A 24,119-nucleotide genomic window follows, 5' to 3' on the forward strand; every position below is an offset into this window, starting at 1 on the left:
AGGTCCCAACATTTTATTTTCCTATAGGGAAAACCTTTCTGATAGTCGGAGCTATGAAACCTGCCCGGAATGGTTCAGTGGCTGGTGAATTTCATGTCCGTGATCATGGGGCCGCTAACGAGGAAGGAGATGGGGCTGAGTTGCTCCATGTGACGGACATTTGTTGAACGCTATATATGTCAGTTAAGAATTCTGTAAGCAGGGGCGCCTGGGTGGCTCAGTCGGTTAAGCGTCTGGCTTTGGCTCAGGTCATGATGTCACGGTTCGTGGGTTCGAGCCCCGCATTGCACTCTGTGCTGACAGCTCAGAGCCTGGAGCCTGTCTTTGGATTCTGTGTCTCCCTCTCTCTCTGACCTGCCCCTGCTCTTGCTGTCTCTCTCTCTCTCTCTCAGAAATAAATACAACATTAAAAAAATAATAATTCTGTAAGTAACTGAAAAATTGGCTAGCCCTGGCTTACACAGAGAGGGGAACTGCTTTTCCTGGAGGTAGGCGATTCCTTGTCTTGATTCAGTGACTCCAGGGCCGAAGCGTCGGGATCTCTCCAATTCCGACTTTGCTCGTCATCGTCAAGTGGCTGCTGTGGGTCCAGGTACCACATGTGTGTCCAAAGGTAATGATCTCCGCTGCTGAGAAAAAGCAGCACCAGCTGTGTCTATTCCTTTTCTCAAAGAGGAGCACCTTCCCTGGAGAGGAATGGTGCGCTGGTGAATCCATACTCACCAGCTTTCTGGGGGGGATGGGAAGAAGGAAGATAGTCCTGATCTATAGTCATTACCAATTTCTGTGGCATAAAGCCTCCTGCCGTATCTAATTTCAAGCCACCAATGGACATTGCTGGCTGCAGCCATGAGAAGAGATGACAGTAGCACTACATCATATAGAATTTCTGTCATACGGTAGATATAAAATCCTCAGTAGCACAGATAATCATAAACCGCAGTAAAATAGGAGTGGATTTCGAATATTTATTGATCTTTGATTTTGATACCACTTTGAATTGTAAGTTTATATAATTTAATTTTTGAGTAGCGGCTTGGTTTAATAAGTGACTTTGCCAAATTCCTAAACAATGAACAATCAGCTCTCAAGGTCTGCTCCAAATTGGCCCCAGGGCACCACTGCGAGGAACCTTTCTGCCAACTTCCACCAGGTCTCGCTGGCCAGGACAATGTCACATGGTCACCTCAGGCTGTGAGGGAGGCTCAGAAGACAAGACACTATTCAGGTCTGTATGATGGAGTATGGCCAAGGAAAAGGGGTAGGAAGGCACAGTAGGGCCAGCCAGCAAGCTGACCGATGCATCTCCCCAGCCAACGGCCCTACAACCAGACTGCTGGGCATTTGGAGCACAGTGGGGAGCGAGACAATTCCATTCCCGTTCTCATGGGGCTTTCAATGCTAGGGGCGAGAGAGAGGCTTTAAACAAATACCTTAACCGTGATGAATACCAGAAAGAAGTAAGGCTGCTGTGAATGTGTGTACTGGAGACTGGGGTTGGGACTTGCTGTTAGTTTTTTGTTGTTTCATAAGAAATTATCACAGATGTAGAAGCTTAACACAATGCACACGTTTCTTTCTTTTCTTTTCTTTAACTATTAAACAAATTATTTCTGGGGCACCTGGGTGGCTCAGTTGGTTAAGCATCTGACTTTAGCCCAGGTCATGATCTCATGGTCCATGAGTTCGGGCCCCATATTAGGCTCTGTGCTGACATCTCAGAGCCTGGAGCTGCTTCAGATTCTGTGTCTCCCTCTCTCTCTCTCTCTGCCCCTCCCCCACTCGCATTCTTTGTCTCTCAAAAATGAATACATCTTAAAAATAAATTTTTAAAAAGCTGCTAACGCATCCTTTTAAAAAAAAAACCCATGTATTTCCTTTTTTTTTGAGACAGAGCAAGCAAGCAGAGGAGGGGCAGAGAGACAGAGGGAGAGAGAGAATCCCAAGCAGGTTCCATGCTGTCAGCACAGTCTGACACAGGATTCGATCCCCTGAACCGTGAGATAATGACCTGAGCTGAGATCAGGAGCTGGATGCTCAACCCATTGAGCCACCCAGGTGCCCCCACCATGCACACATTTCTTTTTCTTTTAAAAAAATTTTTTTTTTTTTTTAAATGTTTAGAGGGGCAGAGAGAGAGGGAGACACATAATCCGAAGCAGGCTCCAGGCTCTGAGCTGTCAGCACAGAGCCCAACGTGGGGCTCAAACTCACGAGCCGTGAGATCACGATCTGAGCCAAAGTCGGTCACTCCAAGCCACCCAGGCGCCCCCACCATGCACACATTTCATAACTCAGTTTCTGTGAGTTAGAGTTTGGCACGCTGTAGCTGGTCCTCTGCTCAGGGCTCACCAGGCTTCATGTAACGTTTTGGCTGGGTTGCATTCTCACGTGGAGGCTTCACTCGGGGAAAACCCACATCCAAGCTCATGCAGGTTGATTCCTGCATTTATTTCTGCGGGCCTGCATGATAGGGGGCTTGGCTTTTTGTTGGCTGTTGGCTGGAGTGTCCTCAGGTCTTACAGAGTATTGGCCAGGTGGGCTTCCCCCAAGGCCACCTCACGCAGTGTGGCAGGTGGCGTCTTCAAAGCCTGCAAGTATACCCTCACTCTGTAGTCTGTGCAGATGAGTAATATGTTACCGTGGGAGTGACGCCCCATCGTGCTGGCCACACTGTATTGGCTAGAAGCTGTCACAGTCTCTCCTGCCCTCAGGGCAGGGGATCATACTCCGTGTGACTCATTGGAGGTCACCTTAAGGTATGGTTGTACTTACCATCCCGGGGAAAGTGACATTTAGGGAGAGACTGGAAGGGTCACTCGGAGTTGGCTAATACAGGGAGAAAAGTGTGTCAGGCAGAGCGCAGCGTGTGCAAAGGTCTGAAGCCCTGGAGGGGCCGTCCTTTGTTGTGACTACTTTACGCCCAGAGATTTTATTTCCCTGTTCTTGGAGGACATCCTGAGGCCACTATGGGACCCAGGCTGGAGAGGAGCAGGGAGGCTTCTTATATTCACGGAGGAATTGGTCTGGCAAATCGGCTTGGAAGTAAGGCTTTCAGTAGTGTCCGTGTGTGCGGTTGTGTGTGTGCGTGAGTGTGTTTCTGCATGCTTGAGGAGGGCTGAGGACAGAGTGCTAGCCAGTGCACCCCCGCCCCCAGTGGGAGGTGTGTGATATTCCTCAGGCGCTCCGGGCCGCCCAAGGACAAAGGAAAGGAAAGAAAACAAATGGCCAACGGATAGAGCTCACAATCCTACAGGACATGGGTTTACGAAGATCTTAGTTGGGAAATATCTTCGTGAATTACAAGAAAAAGGCACTCTCATCCACAGCCCAATCTCCAGACACTTATAGACTCCGTTTCCTGGAGCCTCAACATCCATAGTGATGTGGGGAACAAAGGCAGAAGGAAACGGCAGGTAAAATTAAATTTATTTATAACCTGCAGCCCATTGACAAATAAATACTTGAGGCAAATGCAGAGTATTTCATTTCTCCAGGAACCCCCTCCGGTCGTAATGATAATGCCTTAGTAGAGGGAAAACAACGATCTTAGCTTGACAATAGCAAGGCCTCAGGTATCTTAGGAGTCCTCGTTAGCATATCAAAGTCCCTCTGGGGGCCTCCCTTTTGACTTGACCTCCCCAACTCCGTGGTATAAAACCAGCCATTCTGCATAACCCCAGCGCAGCTCTTTCTGCCCAAGGGCCCTGTCCCCGTCCTTTAATAAAATCCCCTTTTAGCACCAAAGACGTCTTTGAGAATTCTTTCTTGGTCGTCGGCTCTGGGACCCCCCACCGTCACCCCAAAACCTCATCACAAGGAGCTGGGACCATATCCATGTATCCATCTATTCTATTCGCCTTCCCTGAGTGCCTCAGGGCACTGGGGTTCTGTTGTGAGCGCAGAAATCAATCAGAGCCAGCCTCCTGCCTGTCCTGGAGGTCACACATCACTGAGGGTGGGGGGGAGGGGGGCCCACTCAGGCAAGGCCAGCTGGTGCTGTGACCGAGTGGCAATGCAGCGAGGGACCGTGTGAGGGAGTGAGGGCAATGAGACACTCAACGGTGATTGCAGATTTCAGATTTCAGCTCCAGCGACTGTGTGGATGGAAAGGCCCTGGAAGGGGGCGGGGTGTTGAATAAAGCGCTTGTTTTAGCGGGGGGAAGTTTGAGATGCTTTGTGGTCATCCAGCCTGGGGGTCTGGGAGAGGTCAGCCTGGAAGAGCATGACATTTTCTGGAAGAGAGTCCACGGCGACCAGAAGGGCATGTGTCCCGAGCCACGGGCCGTCCTGACACCCTGAGAGGTCGGGATCGGGCAGAGCCGGGCGTGGGCCCCGGAGACGTGAGGAGCAGCAGCTACTGAGTTAGAGAAAAACCCAGAAGGCGGGGCAGACGATGCCAAAAGATGGAATACGACGATGAGGACAGAGGTTTTACAGACTATCCGTGCTTGAATACCGCGGGGATGATGGGGGTGGTGGTGGGGTAGGGGTGGGGGCGGGGGAAGGAGAGTATTTCGGGTCCAAAATAGCAAAACCACAGAAGCTTTGAGGCAGGAAAGGATAACAGCTCTGTTCCTGGCTCTTCGACATTGCGTTAAAGGGACCCCAGAAATCTCTGGCCTGGCAGGGGAGGGCCAAGTTTGCCTCCGTGCCACTCCTAAGGCGCAGCTTCTTTGCTGCGAAACGTTTGTCGAATGAATAAAAGATGAATGAGTGAATGGGGCTATGTGACTCGGGGCGGCAGGTGGTCTCGCTCCCTGGGCCTCAGTTTCCCCTTCTGTAAGGCAGGCCAACCCTACAAGCCTGAGTGTTGGGTTTCGGCCGAGCACATCCCGCCAGGCCCAGGCCTACTCCGAGCGGACCGCACCGCGGATTCACCGGTCCGACTCCGGCCGGACCCCGCAGCCCCGCCCCGGAGCGGCCCCGCCCCCTCCTTTGTTTCCTTCGGCCCCGCCCCCTGCGCGTGGCTTCCTCCCCATTGGTCGGGGGGCGGGGCGAAGGGGAGCGGGTGGGGCGAGTGCGCCTGCGCGGTGCTCGAGGCTGGCCGCAGCCTGCCGCCGGCTGCTGCTCCGCGCGGAGCCCGATCCCGAGCCGGAGACGGGCTGAGGCGGCGGCTCAGGCGGCCCCGCCCCGGGGCTCCATTGTTGCGGCGGCCGAAGCTCAGCGGGCTGCTCGGCTCTGTTCCGCTCGGCCCGGAGCGAGCGCCGCTGAGGCGGTGGCCTGAGGTGAGGCGGCGTCGGCGGGGCCGGCCCGACCCGAGGCCGGGGCGGGCAGGGGTGCCGGGGCTGGACGGGCGTCCCGGGGTCGGACTTAGCGCGGGACAGATAGGGGTTCCGGGGCTGGGCGAGGGTCCAGGGCCGGGCGGGGGGTTCCAGGGCCGGACGGCGTCCGGAGCGGGCAGGGGTTCCGGGGCTGGACGGGAGTCTCGGGGCCGGGCGAGGGTCCCGGGGTCGGATCTAGCGCGGGACGGATAGGGGTTCCGGGGCTGGGCGAGGGTCCAGGACCGGGCGGGGGTCTCGGGGCAGGGCGGGGGTTCCGGGGCCGGACGGCGTCCCCGGCGGTCAGGGGTTCCGGGGCTGGGCGAGGGTCCAGGGCCGGACTGGGGTCTCGGGGCAGGGCGGGGGTTCCGGGGCCGGACGGCGTCCGCGGCGGGCAGGGGTTCCGGGGCTGAGCGAGGGTACGGGGCCGGTGGGGTACAGGGGCTGGACGGCGGTCTCGGGGCTGGGCGGGGGGTCCCGGGGTCCGACCAAGCCCGGGACAGGTAGAGGTTCCGGGGCTGAGCGAGGGTCCGGGGCCGGTGGGAGGCCGGGGGCTGCACGGGGGCCTCGGGGCGGAGCGGCGGGGCTGGCCTGGCGGCGGTCCCAGGTGGGAAGGGTTCCGGGCCGGCGGGGGTCCGGGACTGGGCGAGGTCCTCCTCCGGGCGGGGGGGAGGGGGTCCGTCGATCGGACCCGGGTTTCAGGGCCGCGCGGGGGTCCGGGGTCGGCCGGAGTCCCGCGTGGCAGAGGTCCCCGGGGCCGGGTGTAGCAGGTCCAAGCGCAGCGCTGCGGGGTCGCAGCCCGAGGTGGCCGCTGCCCGCCTGAGCCTAGTAGGTCGAAGACCGGGACTGGCCCCGCGGCCACGCGTCCAGGCTGCGAGCACTGTCTCTGCCTTGGGTGGCACCCAGGGGACTCTGCGCCTGCTGCGACCCTGCGAAGCCCCGGCGTGGATGCGCCAGGGGTTCTGACCTCTCAGAGCGGGTTCTGTCTCCCTCTGCGGTGTGGCCGGTTCATTGTGTCTGTCATGGCGGGTCTGCGTGGGCCCTTGAGCTGGGGAGTTGGGAACATCCCTCCGCCTGGTGTGGCCGGCATAGTGTGTCTCCCTGAGGATGATCGCCTGGACTGTGAGCCCCGGAGGCCCCGGTCCCCCTGAGAGTGAGGGGCTCTTTCTCTCGCCCCTACCCCCACGACTGGTTAAGTGAATGTGTGTTACCCACGGGAGGCCCTTTGTGGACCCGCACTCCTGGTGTCCCGGCCCCCCTGCGAGCTGGGAGAGTGCGCCTGTCCCGTGCCCCACCTCGGGGCTGGAAGGGCTGTGATCGCAGCCCTGTGAGGGTATGTGTGGTGGTCTGTGTGGTGAGGGCACCCGCGGGTGGGGTGTAGAGGTCGTGCGTGCGGCACAGCTGGCCCGGGTAGGACAGCTGACTCCCTCTTTGATTGCCTTTCCCCCCCTCACCAAATGAGCAGAAATGGGGAGTGGTGTCGCAGGGCTGCACTTGGGGAACCCACCCCTCTCGCCGGCGGGTCCCGGGGGAGCACGAGGCTGTCACCGCGCCCGCCTAGGGACCGCGCCTAGGGACCGTGCAAGTGAGACCGGGCATTTCCTGCTCCCGGCGCTAGAGCAGGCTTTGATTGGAGGGAGCCGAGCCCCTCTGCCCGGCGCTTCTTGATTTCTTCCGTTAGGATTGGGAAGAAAAAAAAAAATCTGGAAAAGCCAGATTTAACTTTGCAGCTCTCAGTGCCTGGAGAGCGAAACAAACTCTCACAAGAATTTGGCGGGCTGGAAAACGCATTTGAAGGAGGCGAATCCCCACCCACGGAATGAGGCCAAGGCAGTTACAGTTAGAGGTCAAGTCCACAAAGGCACAAAGGGAGAGCCAGGGTGAGTGAGGTTGTGGACTGAGAAACCCAGATTCCAGCCCGATGCTCCGTCACTTAAATAAAGTGGAGGCTCTGATATGTCCCGGGGATGACTCCCCCCCCCCCCCCCCCCCGCCGGGGGGATGCAAAGCTGGGCCCTTGAGCTTCAGGCTTCAAGCCTGACAGGCTTCAGGCTTTTCTTTTCAAGGGGGTTTTGTTCTGCTCCAAGGCAGAAGGCTGAGGCGCAGGCAGAAGTGGTTCTAATGGCCAAACTGAGATTCTCTGTGGACAAGAGTGTGTAAATATCAGTCCCAGACGAAGTTGGGCTAAACGTGCATCTGCTGCTTTTATAAAATCCCAGCTTAGCAGTGTAGACCCTTCTCTGTGTTCAGCTCTTCCCATCCCCCCACCTGCAGCTGCTGTCCTCGCTCCGCCTACCCATTCTCACCTGCCAGTTTAGGCAGCATCTCCTGTGCAAAGCCTTCCCGGAAATCTGTGCCCCCTGTGGTCTTCAGGACAGAAGTAGTACAGCTCGACAAATGCTCTGGTGGAGGTGGGCAGTGTGTATGCAGAGCTGAGAAGAGGTGTTCTTTAGGGGGCGCCGGGGGGCTCCGTCGGTTAAGCTCAGGTCATGATCTCTCGGCTTGTGGGTTCCAGCCCCGCGTCGGGCTCTGCTGACAGCTGGGGGCCTGGAGCCTTCTTCAGGTTCTGTGTCTCCCCCTCTGCCCCTCCCCTACGCGGGCTCTGTCTCTCTATCCTTCAAGAATAAATAAATATTTTTAAAAAGTTAAAAAGAAGAGGTATTATTTAAATGAGAGATCTTTGTTTCTGTACTGTGGTTCCGGATGTTAGGTGTGAGTTAGTGTCTGCAATTCTTCAACTCTCCAGAGGGTTTTGAGAGTAATAATATTTGCTGTTTCTCCCTAGTGTGTGTTGCCCGGTGACTATAGAGTACTTCCTATATTTATTCCTCCTCATTCTGGCTCCAGAATCGATCCTGCTTGTTCCCGCAAAGCGGCTCCTTCGCGGCTTCATGTTCTTCCCCTCCGAAGTCCCAATCGAGGGAGGAAACTTGTTAGCCCTACATCTTCAGTTCTTCCAACCGAATAGAGTCGAGGAACGTTCTCTTAGCAGGCGTGTATAAGAAACGGAGATCTCTGAAGGCGTAGATTCCAAAGTGGAAGTTCTTGTATTTTCGTTTTCTCCGGAGCGTTAGTCGCACGGGCGTATACTTGATCTCAGGTCTAAGGACCAGAGTGTCGGGTGGAGACTTAAGCAGCATTTTGCTGTCGTTGCGCATATTCATAACTCTGCTGTACTTGCAACATCTCCACCGTATCAGATTCATTTGATGTTTTCCTTAATGAAGTTGGCGGGAGCAGAACTCGTGTCTGGAACATCCAGTTGATCTTTTGAGTGCTGTGTGGAGGCGGCCTTCTGTATGTCCCAGTCTCTGGCAGAGACTTTCATTTGGGGAGTCTGAAATCAGTGGAATTTGGCGAGTGCCTTGAGTAGGTGTATGCGGCTTGATGAAAAGGCGAAAAGCGCGGTGTAAAATTGTTACTTACGTAAAATTGTTACTTACGAGACATACATCCCATGTTAAATGCCTTGGAAGGAAACTCCAGTTTTTTTTTTTTTTTTAATATTTTTATTTATTTCTAGGAGAGAGAGAGAGAGAGAGACAGGGTGAGCAGGGGAGGGTCAGAGAGAGAGGGAGTCACAGACTCTGAAACAGGCTCCAGGCTCTGAGCTGGCAAGTCAGCACAGAGCCCGACGCGGGGCTCGAACCCACGAACCGCGAGATCATGACCTAAGCGAAAGTCGGACGCTTAACCGACTAAGCCACCCAGGCGCCCCAGGAAACTCCAGTTCTAAGGAACATAGTAATTAACCCTTTAAGCTATTAATCTCCTCTCCATGTATCTGTTTGGGAAGACGGGAATTTGGTTCGCTGGAGTCACCGAAAGCCACATGTCTGTCTGTAGAAAGGATACACAGTTTTCTGTGCTATTCTTGTTTGGGTGATTACAGGGGTTAAAAATAGGGGCTAGCCGTCTGCCCGCGGTGCCACTGAATTAAGAGTTTTCACTTAACGCAATAGGAGTTTTGTCCCTTTTTTCGGTTTGCTGCCTTTTCTTAAAAAAAAAGTGCTTCGTTACTTGCGGCACGTGGTCTGTTTTGTGAGTGATTTCACGCTAGGAGGGGCCTTCAGGACTTCCACTGTGCCGTCTTTGCGGTGTCCTTAGGCTGCAGTGACGTTCTCCCGAAACGTCACCAGTTAATGCTTGTTTTCTGTCGAGAAGACCGTTTCATTAGTAGCCGGCCGGACTTGTCCATGGACCCGATGGGAAGGAGTCACTCGTGAGTGGAGTGCCTGGCGGTGGAGACGTGGAGTGTGGACTGTGTGTTTCAGAGCTGCCCTGTCTTGTCCTTTACTGAGGGAAGAGAGGACCCCTTCCTCTCACCCAGGGGCCCCCACAAAGCCTCATTCACCCTGCTTTAAAGACCTGCTGGTGCTTCCTTTTTTTATGACCATGATATTCTGGAAATCACCTTTGTGGGCAACACCGCATGCAGTTACCACTCGTCTTCTGGAAGCAAGACTCCTGCGGGTGTGGACGTGGCCTTCCAGCATCGTCGGTTTCATGCGATCCCATGGGTGCTCCTGTAACCAAGCGTACTTTCTTGACATTGCAGTGCCTCAGTGTGCCGTCGAGGCAGGAAAAGGCGCTAGGCAGTCCGAGGTCAAGGGCAGGAAAGGATTCCCCCGCTCACATTTGAATTAGGCAGCGCGAGAGAGCGGCGGGCATCGGGCAAGCCTGATCCCAGCAGCAGGGTCTTCTCGGGCCTCCCTCTCCGTGGGCCAGGCCGCTGTGGGAGCCACAGTGCCGCCCAGTTTCTCGTTCTCCCCGCCGCCTTTTCTTCCCTCCCACCAACTCCTGCGCGCCTCTGAGCCCCCAGGCACGGCAGTGGGAGGAATCCGGAGGCTAGTAGAGCACAGCGCCAGCCCTCAAGGAACCTGGCTGCTGTGACAGTGCAATGGTCACAGAGCTCAGCAGGCGTGTATGCAGATTACCTGTCACACGCCCGAGTGCTGTGGCAGTTGTGGAAATACAAGCTGGGGCGCGGCGACTCCTGTGGGAAGAGCTGGGGCTCCACGGTCCAGTGGGAGGAGCAGACGTGGGGGTCATTCCAGTGCAGTGCGGTTAAGTGCCGCCATAGGTATGCAGGAGAGTTCAGGGGCCGGGTTGGTGCACACAGCCAGCATTTATTCTCCGACGTGGCACCTAGACTTTATCAGGCAAGACAGGCATTGGGATGTTTAGAAGTTGAAGGGCAGGGAATTACCCCTGTAGAATGTTCTGGGCACTTTGTAATTCCCCAAATCTGCATTTCTCAGAACAGGTCTGCAATGTGTTGCCTATTTCTTCAAGTCCATTTACTCTTGACAGACACACTGCTGTCACATCTGCCACTGTATGCACCTCCTGTGGCTGCTGTGACGATGTGGCCACGTCAGTGGCTTCAAACTGCATGGCTTTGTTATCTCTTGTTCTCTACATTAGAAGTTAGCCTCTGGCCTCACCGGGCAAAAAACCGCGTTCCTTCCTGGAGAAGCTCGGGGAGGATTGGGTCCAAGCTCATTCAGGGTATCGGCCGAGTATAGTTCCTGTTGGCCTGAGGCCCCTGTTTCCTTTCTGGCTGGCGGCCGGAGGGCCGCCCTCAGCTCCTCGAGTCTTCTTGTTTCTGGTCCTTGCACACAACCCGCTGGGCCCAGAAGCAGCACGGAGACCGAAGCCAGCCCCAGCTCTGCCGTATCTCTTCTACCCGGAGAAAGTGCTCTGCTATCAAGGGTCCATGTGATTAGAGGGGCCGCCTCCGTAGTGCAGGGTAGCCTCCGCATCCAAGGCCTGTAGCAAAGCCCCGAGGCCATGTAATGTGAGCTAGTCATAGGTTCGGAGATTGGGGCTTGGGCACCTTTGGGGCCAGCATTCTGCCTCCCACAATGAGCTGACCGCATTAGGACAACGTCTGATCAAATAGTTATCGGCATCCTAGTTAATATGTAAGTTAACTAAGGCACCAAAATTTTAAGCAAATTGGCAGGGCCGTTAAGATTCCTATTAAATGACAGGACTCAGTTCTTCTGAGTCGCTGTTGTGCTGGGGGTGGGTTTTTTGTATGAGAGACAGGTCAGTCAAGAGCCAACTAGCTCTTGGGGTGCCTGGGTGGTTCAGTCGGTTAAGCATCCGACCTTGGCTCAGGTCATGATCTCGTGGTCCGTGAGTTTGAGTCCCGCGTCGGGCTCTGTGCTGACAGCTCAGAGCCTGGAGCCTGCTTTGGATTCTTTGTCTCCCCCTCTCTCTGCTCCTCCCCTGCTCACACTGTCTCTCTCTTTCTCCTTCAAAAACAAATAAACATTAAAAAAAAAAAAAAAGCCAAGTAGCTCTTGTGCTGTGGAGTCTTGAAGTGCTCCTCTCTCATTAGAGACCTTTTGCCAAGAAGTCATTAGAGTAATTCCTCTATTAGCAAGACCACCCGTGGGGCGCCTCTGTGGCTCAGTCAATTAAGCATGTGACTCTTGGTTTCGGCTCAGCTCCTGATCTCACGGTTTCGTGGGTTTGAGCCCTTTGTAGGGCTCTGTGCTGACAGCGCGGAGCCTGCTTGGGATCCTCTCTCTGTCTGTCTCTCGGTCTTGCTCTCACTGCCCCTCCCCCACTTGAGCTGTCTCTCTCTCACAATAAATAAACTTAAAAAGAAGGGGCACTTGTTAGGGTGAACACTGGGTGTTGTATGTAAGTGATGAATCACTACATTCTCTTCCTGAAATCATTATCACACTATATGTTAACTAACTGGGGTTGAAATAAGAAAAAAGAAAAGGAAAGCCACCCACGTGGGGCATTTTGGGACATTGCCTCTTCAGGGCTTACACAAGAACTCTGACCCCATGGGGTAGAGAGTGCATGAATCCGCATCCATTTCTAGAATGGAAACAGCTGAGTCAACCCAACAGGGAGTCACATTCCTGAGTTGAAGAGTCTGTTTCAAGGCTGAGGCAAAGCCCAATAAACAAAGTTTGCACTTGCATTGATAGTTAGGAATGAGGTGTGTTTTGTGGTCAAGGTAGCAACTGGTGACGATCACCACATACTTATACTTAAGATCAAGCGTGACCACAGTTGATCGCGTAGGTGTTTTTAATGGTTTTTCCTAAGGATATTTTTTTTTCCCTTTTACAATAAATGACAAGCTCTGATTTGCAGTGAACTTCCTGTAAGAAAGCAGAATTGAGAATAATAAGGCTTTTAAGCTGGCCTTCAGGAATTTAGGAACTGCTGGTAATCCTGGGCAAACATTTTGTGTGTCTGTGGCAGTGTTTAGCGGGGAGAGGAGTTCCAGCTTACCATTCATTTTCTTTGTTTTTTTTTAAGTTTATTTATTTATAAGAGAGACAGCATGAGCGGGGGAGGGGCAGAGAGAGAGGGAGACACAGAATCCCAAGCAGGCTCCAGGCTCCGAGCTGTCAGCACAGAGCCCGATGCGGGGCTTGAACTCTTGAACTGCGAGATCATGACCTGAGCCAAAGTCAGATGCCCAACGGACTGAGCCACCCAGGCGCCCCATACCATTCATTTTCAACGGGGTTGGGTGCCAGACACTTTAAGAACCTATGCTCAATGTGATATTGAGTATCAGATTTTGTTTAAAAATGTAATACTCATTTTGAACAAAGTTATACAGGCACATAGTTTTGAACAAAGTTATACAGGCGCATAGTTTTAAGAGTCAAAAGTTCTGGGAGACTTAGAACAAAAACAGAGCAATCACCTACTCCGCCCTTCTCCACCCTGATTCCTGCTCCTCAGAGGCCATCATTTTAATGCTTTCCTTTAGACTGTGCCTGTGTGGAACATCCTACTACTTAGAAGCCGATTTGGGTCACTTATCCCACCCCTTCCTCCCACCGCCACCTCTTTCCGCCCTGTGCTCCCTGTGTGATTATGTCAGAGGTTCTGCTGAAGAATTCAGCAGCAGGCACTCATTACAACTGTGGAAACGTTACTCACAGCTGAGATGTCTAGTGTATTTTGATTACATTTCTTTTCTTTTTCCTAGAGTTTGTTTTGCTTAGTTTTCTTTGTATCTGTGCTTCATTTGCCCTTCACCCCAGCAATGTAATCTCCTCCCAGTACATCCACAGGCACTGGGTAATCATCCATTTTATCCTTTTCGTAGGATAATTCTTGTGAGTCTCCCATCCTGCTGCCTTTCTTCTCCACTGGTTGCTTGCTAGGTCTGCTGCTACGGTCGTCCTAGACTTTCCCCGTCACCCTGAGAGCTCCTTTTGCTCGCTCTGGGGTTAGGATCCCTCCTTTTTAAGTTTTCTCTCTTACTTTGGTTTAGCATATCCACTAGTAACTGTCAAAGAATATATATATGTATAGTATGTATACGTGTGTGTGTATATATAGTATACGTATGTACGTATGTGTCATGTATGTATATATAGTATGTCTGTATATACATATATCTCGTATAGGTATATAGTATATGTATATATATACATGGTATATATCTTGTATGTATGGTATATTACATGTATATATATGTAGTATGTATATATATGCGTATATATATGGTTGAGATCTTATATAATGTTGGAATATTTTCCTCTCCATGTTATTGGTCATTTGAGTGTAGAGTTCTGGGCTAGAAAGCATTTTCCTGCAGAATTGTGAAGACAGTGCTCAGATTCCGGCCTCCAGTGTGATGGCCAGTGTGTCCACAGCCTTTCCTTTGCATGTGACTCGCGTTTTCTTCTGCATCATCTTTTAGGCCCTTGTTCTTGGTGTTTGGAACTTTTGTGATGGTAACACCATGATGTGGGTCTTGTTTTAGTTCCTTGTGTCGGGCACTTGGTGAGTCTGTCCTATCCACGGACGCCTGTCCTTTATTCTGAGCATTGAAGCCCCTCCCCCCACAGGTCTTTTGCGTCCTTCGATTTCCCCACTTTCTCTGTCTTTTGTTTTCCTTTTTGGAAAATTTCTTAAATCTTTTCTCTAAACCCTTCTATGAATTTTTCATTACTATAATTCTTTTAAATTTTAAGTATTCCTTTCTGATTCCTGAAAAAAAATACTTATTTAGAGAGACAGAGAGAGAAAGAGGAGGTCAGAAAGAGGGAGGAGACAGAATCCTAAGCAGGCTCTGTGCTGTCGGTGAAAACCCTGGGACTCAAGCCCATGAAACCCTGAGATGATGACCTGAGCCAAAACCAGCAGTAGGACACTTAATGTATTAGTGTCCCTACTATATGTAGGGACTATACACATGCCCCTATATATGTATTTTATTTTAAAAAAATTTTTAAGTGTTTTATTTATTTCTGAGAGAGTGAGAGAGAGAGAGATAGCGTGAGCAGGGGAGGGTCAGAGAGAGAGGGAGACACAGAATCTGAAACAGGCTCCAGGCTCTGAGCTGGCTGTCAGCACAGAGCCCGACGCGGGGCTCGAACCCACGAACCGTGAGATCATGACCTGAGCTGAAGTCGGATGCTCAACCGACTGAGCCACCCAGGCGCCCCCCATATATATATTTTAAAGTCCCATCCTGGGGCGCCTGGGTGGCTTAGTCGGTTAAGCGTCCGACTTCAGCTTAGGTCATGATCTCGTGGTTCGTGGGTTCGAGCCCCGCGTCGGGCTCTGTGCTGACTGCCAGCTCAGAGCCTGGAGCCTGTTTCAGAGTCTGTGACTCCCTGTCTCTCTGACCCTCCCCTGCTCACGCTGTCTCTCTCTCTCTCTCTCCTAGAAATAAATAAAATATTAAAAAAAAAAAAAAGTCCCATCCTTTCTTGTTTTGAGGATGTGGTCAGATGTGGTTTTATTATGCTCCACATCCTGAAGGAAAGGTTTATTTTTAAATGGCTTCTCAGTTTGATTATCTAACAAAGCCTGAAATATTGGATAGCAGTTTCAAGAATTACTTTCCAGCCCCATTATCTGTTTTCCAATATGGAAAAGAAATGACCTTTCAATCCTTGGAGGCGTTAGAACACAGCTTTTGCATGTTTTCAGACACCGTCTTCCAACACATTTCTTTCCCGTGCATGTTGTAGCTGAGCTGTGCCCCCCACTTTGCAAACCTCAGGCCATCCGCCCCCTTTTGTGTGCGGCTGCCGCCAGTGAGCTCCTCGTTTCCTTTTGCTCGAAGCGGAGCGCTGCTGGCGGATGGCGCCCGTCCATGTGGCCTGTGGTGCTGCTGAAGTGGGTAGCGTTGAGAAGTCTCCTTTTTTCCTTTTTGGGGTCACTTTTTTTTTTTAATATTTTTTTATTTCTAGGAGAGAGAGAGAGACAGCGTGAGCAGGGGAGGGTCAGAGAGAGAGGGAGTCACAGACTGAACAGGCTCCAGGCTCTGAGCTGGCAGTCAGCACAGAGCCCGACGCGGGGCTCGAACCCACGAACCACGAGATCATGACCTAAGCGAAAGTCGGACGCTCAACCGACTAAGCCACCCAGGCGCCCCTGGGGTCACTTTTTAATCATAAAAAGTATTAAGGAAAGGAAACAGAAGTAGTAATAATGATGGATTCTTGTTCCGGACACTAGGTATTTTTAGCCACAGTGGGTAGAGTTAGATTTGGGGCGGTCAGCCAGTCTGGAACATTCCAGCAGAAGGAGCGCACAGAAATGGCTGCTTGGGGGCAGGACACAGGCCTCCTCGTGGGTGTTTGATGAGGACACGTGTGACAGATCTCCAAAGAGGAAAGGGGAACGCATCCGAAAATTGTTCTGGACTCCTAGATTCTGGATGACCCTTGAACAGGAAAGAGTTTTCTGGAACGTTTACAGCATGCAGTTCTCAGTTCTTGTCTGTGGAAGCAGACGTGCCCGTGACAAGCAGGATGAACCTTGAGGACACACAGCTTGATATTTTCTTATTAAAATCCCCTCTTCCCAATTAATTGGGAAGGCTGTGTGTCAGGAGGTCATACGTGACTTGCCTGTTTTTCTCCAGATGGGTTATTTGACTTTTCCTGTCTTGAAGAGTGACCCCTCTGTGTCAGTCCATTCAGGCTGCCGGGGCAGAATGCGGTAGACCAGCTGGCTTGCAAACAGCGGAGTTCGATTTCTGGAGTTGTGCAGGCTACACGTGCAAGGCTCCCAGGTGACGTCTGCTTGCTGTGTGCTCATGTGGTAGAGGGGTGCCGGGGCTGCCTGGGGTCCCCTTTCTAAGGGCACTGATCCCACTCGGGGCTCCACCCTCATGATCCGATCGCCTCCCCGAAGCCCCGCCTCCTAAGAGCATCCACTTGGGATTCAGTTTCAGCCCAGGGATTTTGAGGGACCTTCCGAGAAGCTCGGACGGGCTGTAACTCTGTGACGAGGCAGAGGCCGTGGCTCAGAAGGAAGACTGCGGTGTTGGCGGGGGATCCCAGGCTTCCAGAGTTCCAGTCCCCGCTGCGCTCGCCACCTGCCCCGGTGGGCGGGGTGCTGACCCTGCCCCAGGCTCCGTGCCAAACCCGGCACGTCTGCCGCTCGCTTATCTCTGCGGCCACTCCGTGGGGTGGTGATGTCCAGATCTTGCAGGTGACGTGAGAGGAGACTCGTGGGGTCACGTCTCAGTACGTCCCCTCCTCGCGTCGTGTGCCTCACACCAACACGCTGTGGTCTGTCCGTTGTATCTCAGTGTAAAGGCGAGATGAGGAGACGTTGAGTAACTCGCTCAAGATCACGGGGGACGCAGGATTCCGACGCTAACGCCAAGCCTGTGCTCTTGGCCGGATGCCGCACAGCCGCTTCATCTGCTGGGACTTTCTGGTGTCTCGGCTCCGAGCGGGCGGCCGTGCCCAGGAACCGTCACGCTGGAGCTTTTAAGGATGCAGCCAGAACACTGCCCGCAGCTCCCGCCCGGCGGCCTAGTGGCTCCTGTTGCCCTTGACCTGCAGGGCGCCCCTTGTGGTGCCGGCAGATTGTCTGTGTCCGTCCCCCCTGCGGTCCCTCCCTTAGCCGGATGGCAGTTAGGGCCTCCGTCTGTGAGGAGGATCCCGGCCCCGGGCAGCCCTTGCAGGGGGGCGGGGAGCGTGGCAGGCGCTGGCCGAGAGGTACGAGGCAGGCGCTCTGGGACGCGGGGGCACAGATGGCATTGCGGAGGACGTGGCTTTGAGGTGGGCCGTGGGGAAGCAGTGGGGTCCCCCGTGGCTCTGAGGCTCTCTCAGCTCTCCAAAGATTCCAGCCGGCCGGGCCTGTTGGGTGGCCTTCCCGAATTCTCTGTATTTTTAGGACAGGGCAGGAAGTTGTCCCCGCAAAGGAGTCATCTGGACGTCGTGACTGCCTTTAGTTTGTGACAGTTAGTGGATGGCGCCGGCCCGGGCCGTGAGAGAAGAGCCTGTCAGGTGAGGCCCAGACGCCAGCTGCACCTGTACTTGGGGGAACGCAGGGAGCTGCTGGCAGGGAGCCGGGGACACGGCACGTGAGACCTTGTCTGTCCTCTGGGTGAGATAACCTCACAGATGAGAAGGGTTCTTGCTGCCCCACACCCTGCGTCCTCAACGCTGACCCCCCATTGTCCCACGTGGAGGGCATCTCTGAAGCCTCCGAACGCTGTCAGCTGCCCGTGAGCTCGAGGTGGTGACAGACACGGGCCCCCAGACCGGGGCTGGCTTTCTGGCTCTGCCACTCAGGAACCAGCCGTGTGGAGCCCTGGGCTCGTCGGTGACTTCTGTGAGCTGCCTGGCCCACGTGGAAACACCCCTGCTTGGTAGGGGGAGCGGGTGCGCAGGGCGATGAGCACCAGGGTGCGGCGAGTGCGAGCGGAATGGAACCGATCGGCGTTCCTGGTAGCTGTCACAGCTTCGCCTCCGGTGGGAGGGGTGAGGCAGGTCACCCAGGCTGGGTACCGGGGGCAGCGGCGAAGGCTGGGCACCTCCGACCTGCAGAGCGAGCGGCGGGCAGAGAGCGGGACCTGTTGCCGTCAGGCAGTGAGATGTGGGGCGCTGCTTTGCCGCCACCGAGGTCGCCGGGGCCACTGGGGTGGCCGGCGGGGCCGCGGGAGGGCCCGGGCTGTGCAGCCTTGTGCCCAGGTTCTCCCTCCGCAGGGAAGGCACTCTGAACGGCGTGGCCAGTTGACGTTTGGTTTTCCATTCCCTGTTCCATCTGAGTCCAATCCCTTCCCAGTACGGACTGTGGGGTGTGAGTGGGAGGGACCCATATTGAAGGTGACAAGTGGAAATAAGTGTTGTCCTTTGGTGGCCCTCCGTGAGGCTGGATGCCACTGCATGTCACAGAGTGAGAGGGCCCTCGTGCCGAGGCATCCGCTGCTCTGTCTGGTGGGAGGTGGCCGGAACGCAGGTGCCCTCAGCTGGGGGTAAGGGTGACCTACTTTACATCCGGCCCTCCCTTTCATACAAGCTTTGCGGTAAATAGTATTTTCATTAAACATGAAGACAAAGGCTTAGAGGTGTTAAGGAGGCTTTCAAGCTCACATGGCTGTAAGTGGAAAAATGAAATGCTGACGAACTCTGGGGCTCCCCCCTCCCAAAGCCCCCAAACTTTCCTTAACACTTGGTCACTCCCTGGCCGTGGGGCTTGGTGGAAAGGGCCTGGAGGACGTGATGATGTCCCCAGACTTGGGTCTGCCACAGCAGGCTTCTAAGTCACAGAGCACCCAGCCGGAGGAAGCCCCTGGTCTGAGACTTTTCTATGTGGAAATAGATGAAGACCAGACATTGGAGAAAGGACTCCGCGCCGGCTGGAGCGGGCGGTCAGCCACCCACACTTCTGTTTGGAGGCGGGCAGGGCAGTGGGGGGGCTCCCTGGAGGAGGAAGGGGGGCACTCAGGTGGGCCTGATGGGGGCTTGGGAGGCCGGCGTGGAGGTAGGGAGGCCCACTAGAAGGGAGCATCCACGTGGCTGGTGGGGGGAGCAGGTGTGGTTTTCTCGGGCTGGTCCTGAGTAGGAAGCAGGACAGAAACTAGGGAAGCTGTCTGTTAATGATCAAGTCCCGGCCGATGGTCGCAGAGATCATTGTTTGGGTTCCTGGACTGTGATTAGAGATAGCAGTCTGCCTGCCTGCAGATCTGACTTACAGCTCTGTAGGCAGGTCACCGTGGGTGAGGGATGGGCTCCCTGGGTGGGTAACTGTGGGCCAGGGGCCAGGTCCCTGGGCGGGTCACGGTGGGTCAGGGGCAGGCTCCCTGGGCAGGTCACCGTGGGTCAGGGGCCGGCTCCTTGGGCAGGTTATTGTGGGTCAGGGGCGGGTTCCCTGGGCGGGTCATGGTGGGTCAGGGGCGGGCTCCCTGGGCGGGTCATGGTGGGTCGGGGGCCAGCTCCCTGGGCGGGTCACCGTGGGTCAGGGGCCAGCTCCCTGGGTGGGTCACCGTGGGCTGTGGGGCAGAGTTGTTTATGCACGTGGTCTGGCCCTTGTTTTTGTGTAGATTTGGTCTCATGTCTCTTGTTGGTCACGCTATGAAATGACAGGTGTGTTGGGAGTTCTGTAGACACCTGTGGTCTCTGGGGGTCTCTCACACTGACCTTGAAATCAGAGCGACCGTGCCCTGTGGGGCCGTCACCCTGAAGATTTAAAAGGCTTCATCAATACTCCCTTGGTGTCGCCGCATATTTCATTCATCGTCGTGAAAGGCTGCTTTTGTCCACAGCTGGCCCTCGAGTGTCTGCTCTGTGGCGGGTCCACGTCCCTGTTGGTCTTAGCTTGTCCACCTGGCTGGTGAAGTTCAGGTTCCTAACCTTTCTTTCTTTCTTTTTTTTAATTTTTTAAAAATGTTTTATTTACTTCTGAGAGAGAGAGAGAGAGCGAGAGAGAGCGTGAGCAGGGCAATGTCAGAGAGAGAGAGGGAGATACAGAATCCGAAGCAGCTCCAGGCTCCGAGCTGTCAGCACAGGGCCCAACGCGGGGCTCGAACCCACAAACTGTGAGATCATGCCCTGAGCCGAAGTCGGACGCTTAGCCGACGGAGCCCCCCAGGTGCCCCGTGTCTTACTGGTGTTAAGGTAGCTTCCTGACGCCTCTCCTACCTATCGTGTCTGGATTGAATCACATAGGTATCGTGCTCTTAGCTTTCCACGTGTGTACAAGCCCCCTGTGTGATCGTCTGTTGTCAAGACCAAGTGCAGACTCCTTGGCTTGGCATTCAAGGCCTTCATGATTTAGGTGCAGTCCGCAAGTGTGGGATTTTCTCGCTCGCTCTCTCACTCACGAGCCTTACACTCCAGCTCACTGCAGAAGCCCTTTCCTGAAGCCCAGCGTGAGAGCCCCACCCCTTCCTCTGTGTTCCGCTGCCCCTTCCCATCTTCCCTTTCCATGACCCTGTCTCTGACACCCCGATTAAAACTGCACCGCCACCCTTAGAACTCTGGTAGCACCCAACATTCTGCTCCTTATTGAATTAACACAGTGGTCCCGTGGGGTCGCCATTACGAGTCACCTTATTGGTGACTTATTGGCGTTTATGGTCAGGTGGAAAGGACTTGCTTCAGCCCCGCAGTTTGCACGTGTGACAGAGGCGGTGGAGCGGCATTCAGAAGGGGCCCCACTCCGGGCCCGCGCCTGCCTCCTGTAACCGCGTGACCTCCTCCGTTTGTACCGTCACAAGGCGGTGCGACCACACGAGCATCTATGGACAATCGTGTCTTCTTTCAGAACCACAGATGCAGTTTATAATCTAAACTCTCTTTCCCGCCAGGACCCTATCGTTACGTGTTTAGGTGGTTCCCAGTCTTTCGGAATAAGCAGCAGTGCTCTGGGGGCGCCTGGGGGCTCAGTGGTTAAGTGTCTGACTTCGGCTCAGGTCAGGATCTCACTGTGGGTCCGAGCCCTGCGTCGGGCTCTGTGCTGACAGCTCAGGAATAAACATTTAAAAAAAAAAAAAAAAAAAGCAGCAGTGCTGTGCTGTGGGGGGCTCCTGTGTACGTGCTCGAAGGCGTTCGTGCAGCAGCCCCTGCAGATGGGGTTGCTGGATCGAGGGGCCGTGCACCCCTACGATTTTGACTGTCGATGCCGCGTTCCCTGCTGTCAGGGCTGGGCCGGTTTACCCCCCGGCCTGTCTGTGTTTAAGAGCGCCCGCCTTCCACACCCTTGACCATGCGGTATGTATGTTCTCCAGTGTTTGTTCCTTGCCGATCCTATAGCTGGTTTTAAAAAAAAATTGGCGCCTATTTTAAAGAGGAGGGAACTGAAGCCAAGAGAGATCCTATTGGTGGGTAAGCCTTGACCTGAATTTAGCCTTCCAAAGTTCCAAATGTGTTTGCTTTTGAGGCAGGCTGGCATAAAATACGTATCGCCTTTGACAAGTTAATAACGAGGTACTGTTTAGTCTCCATCCTGGGTTATAAGCCGTGCATGTGCACATGTGAGTGCGCGTGCACGGGTGTGCACATGCGTGCGCACATGTGTGCACGTGTATGCACACGCAGAAGGGCATTTTCAGCGTGAGAGTGGTTTTTCATTGAGTCTAGGATAGTCCTCAAAAGGCAATGCAGATGGTAAGATAATATAGGTTTTTCTGCTAAAAAAAGTTTTTTAAATGTTTATTCCTTTTTGAGAGAGAGAGAGAGACACCCACAGAGTGTGAGCGGGGGAGGGGCAGAGAGAGACGGAGACACAGAATCTGAAGCAGCTCCAGGCTCTGAGCTGTCAGCACAGAGCCTGACGCAGGGCTTGAACCCACGAACCATGAGATCATGACCTGAGCCGAAGTCGGACGCCTCACCAACTTGAGCCCCCCAGGCGCCCCAGTTTTTCTGCTTTTGGTCTCAAAATCTGCTTAAATTGTCTTGATTTTTACCTTTTGATACAGAATTCTTATAAGGGGGAAGTCTAGGCCATTTTTCTTTTAGGAATGGCGGCTTTCTGGGTAAGAGAAGGGAAACTGCTAGGAATCCTCTGTTTGTAGAAGTTGTCTGTGTTGATGATATTTGTCACATGACTGACAAGATTGTTTTGGGAAGCAAATGTAGTTCAGCAATTAAATTTGCTCCCTTGGTAATTAAATTCTCATTCCTTTTTTGCTTTTTCTGATGTAGTGACGGCATGAAATCTGCCTATAAAGCCACCAGGTTTGCCGTCCTCGGGAGAATGGTGACCCCCACCCCCGAGCGCGGACCCCTGCAAACCACACTGTGAACTTAGTCCAGAAAGATTTTGTGTGATAGTCTTGATATTGTTAAACTTCCCAGATACATGAACTGAATGTGTGTGTGTGTGTGTGTGTGTATGTGTGTGTGCGTGTGTAATTCATATAGGGATGGTGTGTATATGTGTGTAGGAATGTACAGTTATTTATTTTTGTGGTGGGAATCAAATGGTAGTGTTTCAGATGACCTTTCTGTCGAATTCCGGACAGCCATCTCGCTCCCCCAGGTTTGGGACTTCAGGTCCGTAGGTGCCCTGTGCACACACTGTGTGCCTCTGTGCCTGAGCACCCGTGTTTCCAGGGTTGTGGGTCTGTTTGGAATCCACTCGTCAGACTTCGTGTGTCTCCTCAAGGGGACTGTTTTGTTTTGTGTCGCTTTTTGCTTGTTTCAGTGACCGACTCATTGTGATCTGTGCACCCTCCCCGCCCTCTCAGCTGCCTTGTCTTTCTGACGGATGGTCGGGACGTGTCCTCGGACCTTGCTGGCTTCCCGCCACGGCCGTTCAGGGCTCGGGGCCGCGCGCTGCCAGGGACGCCAGACTTACCCTTTGTACCTTCAGCGCTTTGGAGGCGCGCAGAGCCTAGGAGCAGATTATATGGACTGTGGGTTGGGACACCCGGCCTCGTCCTGCTGCGGGCCGTAGCTAGCCGGGCCGCGGGAGGCGCATCGTGTCCCTTCCCAAGCAGCATGGGGCTGGCATGTTTCCTGAGCTGCCCCCCGCGTGGTTACTCGCTGCCCCGCTGTACGCACTGCGCCAAGTGCAGTGGAAATGACAAGCAAATGAGAGGCGCGTTCGTGATCACGGGGCCTGCAGCCCGATTTCAGACACAGAGGGGCCGGCCAGCAGCACCGGGCACGGGTGCCTCGGGAGGGTTGGAGGGTGGTTCCGGATCCCGCAGGGTGGTTGATGGGACCCAAACCCCCTGACCGTGCTGAGGGACACACGCGCCATAAGCATGAGGTTGCGTAGAAAAATCTCCGTGTCCGAGTCTTGGATTATCCCACGCGAGGGAAGGTGGAGGGGATAGGGTTCTGTGTTTGCAGGAAGTGGCGCTGTGGGTCACACGTGCACGCCATGCCTGGGCCTCATGCTCAGCCTCATTCGGCTTCTGTGTACCCTCCTGATGCAGCTCGCTCCTCCGGAAGGGTGGCGGGCCATCCCTTTGAAGAACTTTACAGAAGGAATAGATGCTTGCCGAAAATCATTCCAATAGTTAACGTGAGATGAAGAACAAAGCTGGACGATTCTTTCTCATGGTCTTTGGGGCGACCATGAGTAGTACTTGGGGTATTTCCTCCTACACCTTCTCAGCGTACGTGCAAATACAAGTGTATATTTTGGAGGTATTTTTAAAACCTCGTGAGTACCAGCTCCACACTGTTCACGCCTCCACCCCAGGAGTGACGGGGACGTCCTTGTGCGATGTGCACGGAGATCTGATGGACTCTCTCGCCCTCAGAGCGCTGGGCAGCAGCCATTAACGGTAACGACTTTTCCTGAGCATCCGTCGTGTGCCTGGCCCTATCTGCCAGGTGTGTTTCACGAGCTGGGTCACACGGTTTTTCACGACAGCCCCGTGGGTGAGTGTGGCTGTCGTTAGCATTTATCACGTCACGAAGGAGAAAACCAGAGCTGAGAGGTGCGTAGCTTCTCTACCCCAGCTCGTGGTGTTATTTCCGAGAGGCAGAACGCTTTTCAAAAGGTTCCTGTTAACGTGATGGGCGTCTGCGCATTTCAGGAGCCGCTCGCTGACTGCAGCCTATGCGGGGCGGCCTCCCAGGATCTGCGCCCCAGAGCGTGCTCGGGACAGGGGTGGGGGACCTCTGGGGCACAGGGCCCCACTGG

At 54.1% G+C, this 24,119-nt stretch overlaps 1 protein-coding gene across 2 annotated transcripts in view; it reads left to right on the top strand.

The window, feature by feature from the left end:
* Positions 1-5,101: 5,101 nt before the first annotated feature.
* Positions 5,102-24,119, top strand: part of AFAP1 (actin filament associated protein 1) — a 134,962-nt gene continuing 115,944 nt past the window's right edge. For both annotated transcript variants that reach the window (XM_039232087.1, XM_039232086.1), the window contains exon 1: positions 5,102-5,228. The gene's annotated coding sequence lies outside the window, so the exon portion shown is untranslated. The remainder of the gene's footprint in view (positions 5,229-24,119) is intronic.

This window comes from Hyaena hyaena, unplaced genomic scaffold (genome assembly GCF_003009895.1).
Source record: "Hyaena hyaena isolate Hyena2069 unplaced genomic scaffold, ASM300989v1 scaffold_63, whole genome shotgun sequence".
NCBI classification, from domain to species: Eukaryota; Metazoa; Chordata; class Mammalia; order Carnivora; family Hyaenidae; genus Hyaena; species Hyaena hyaena.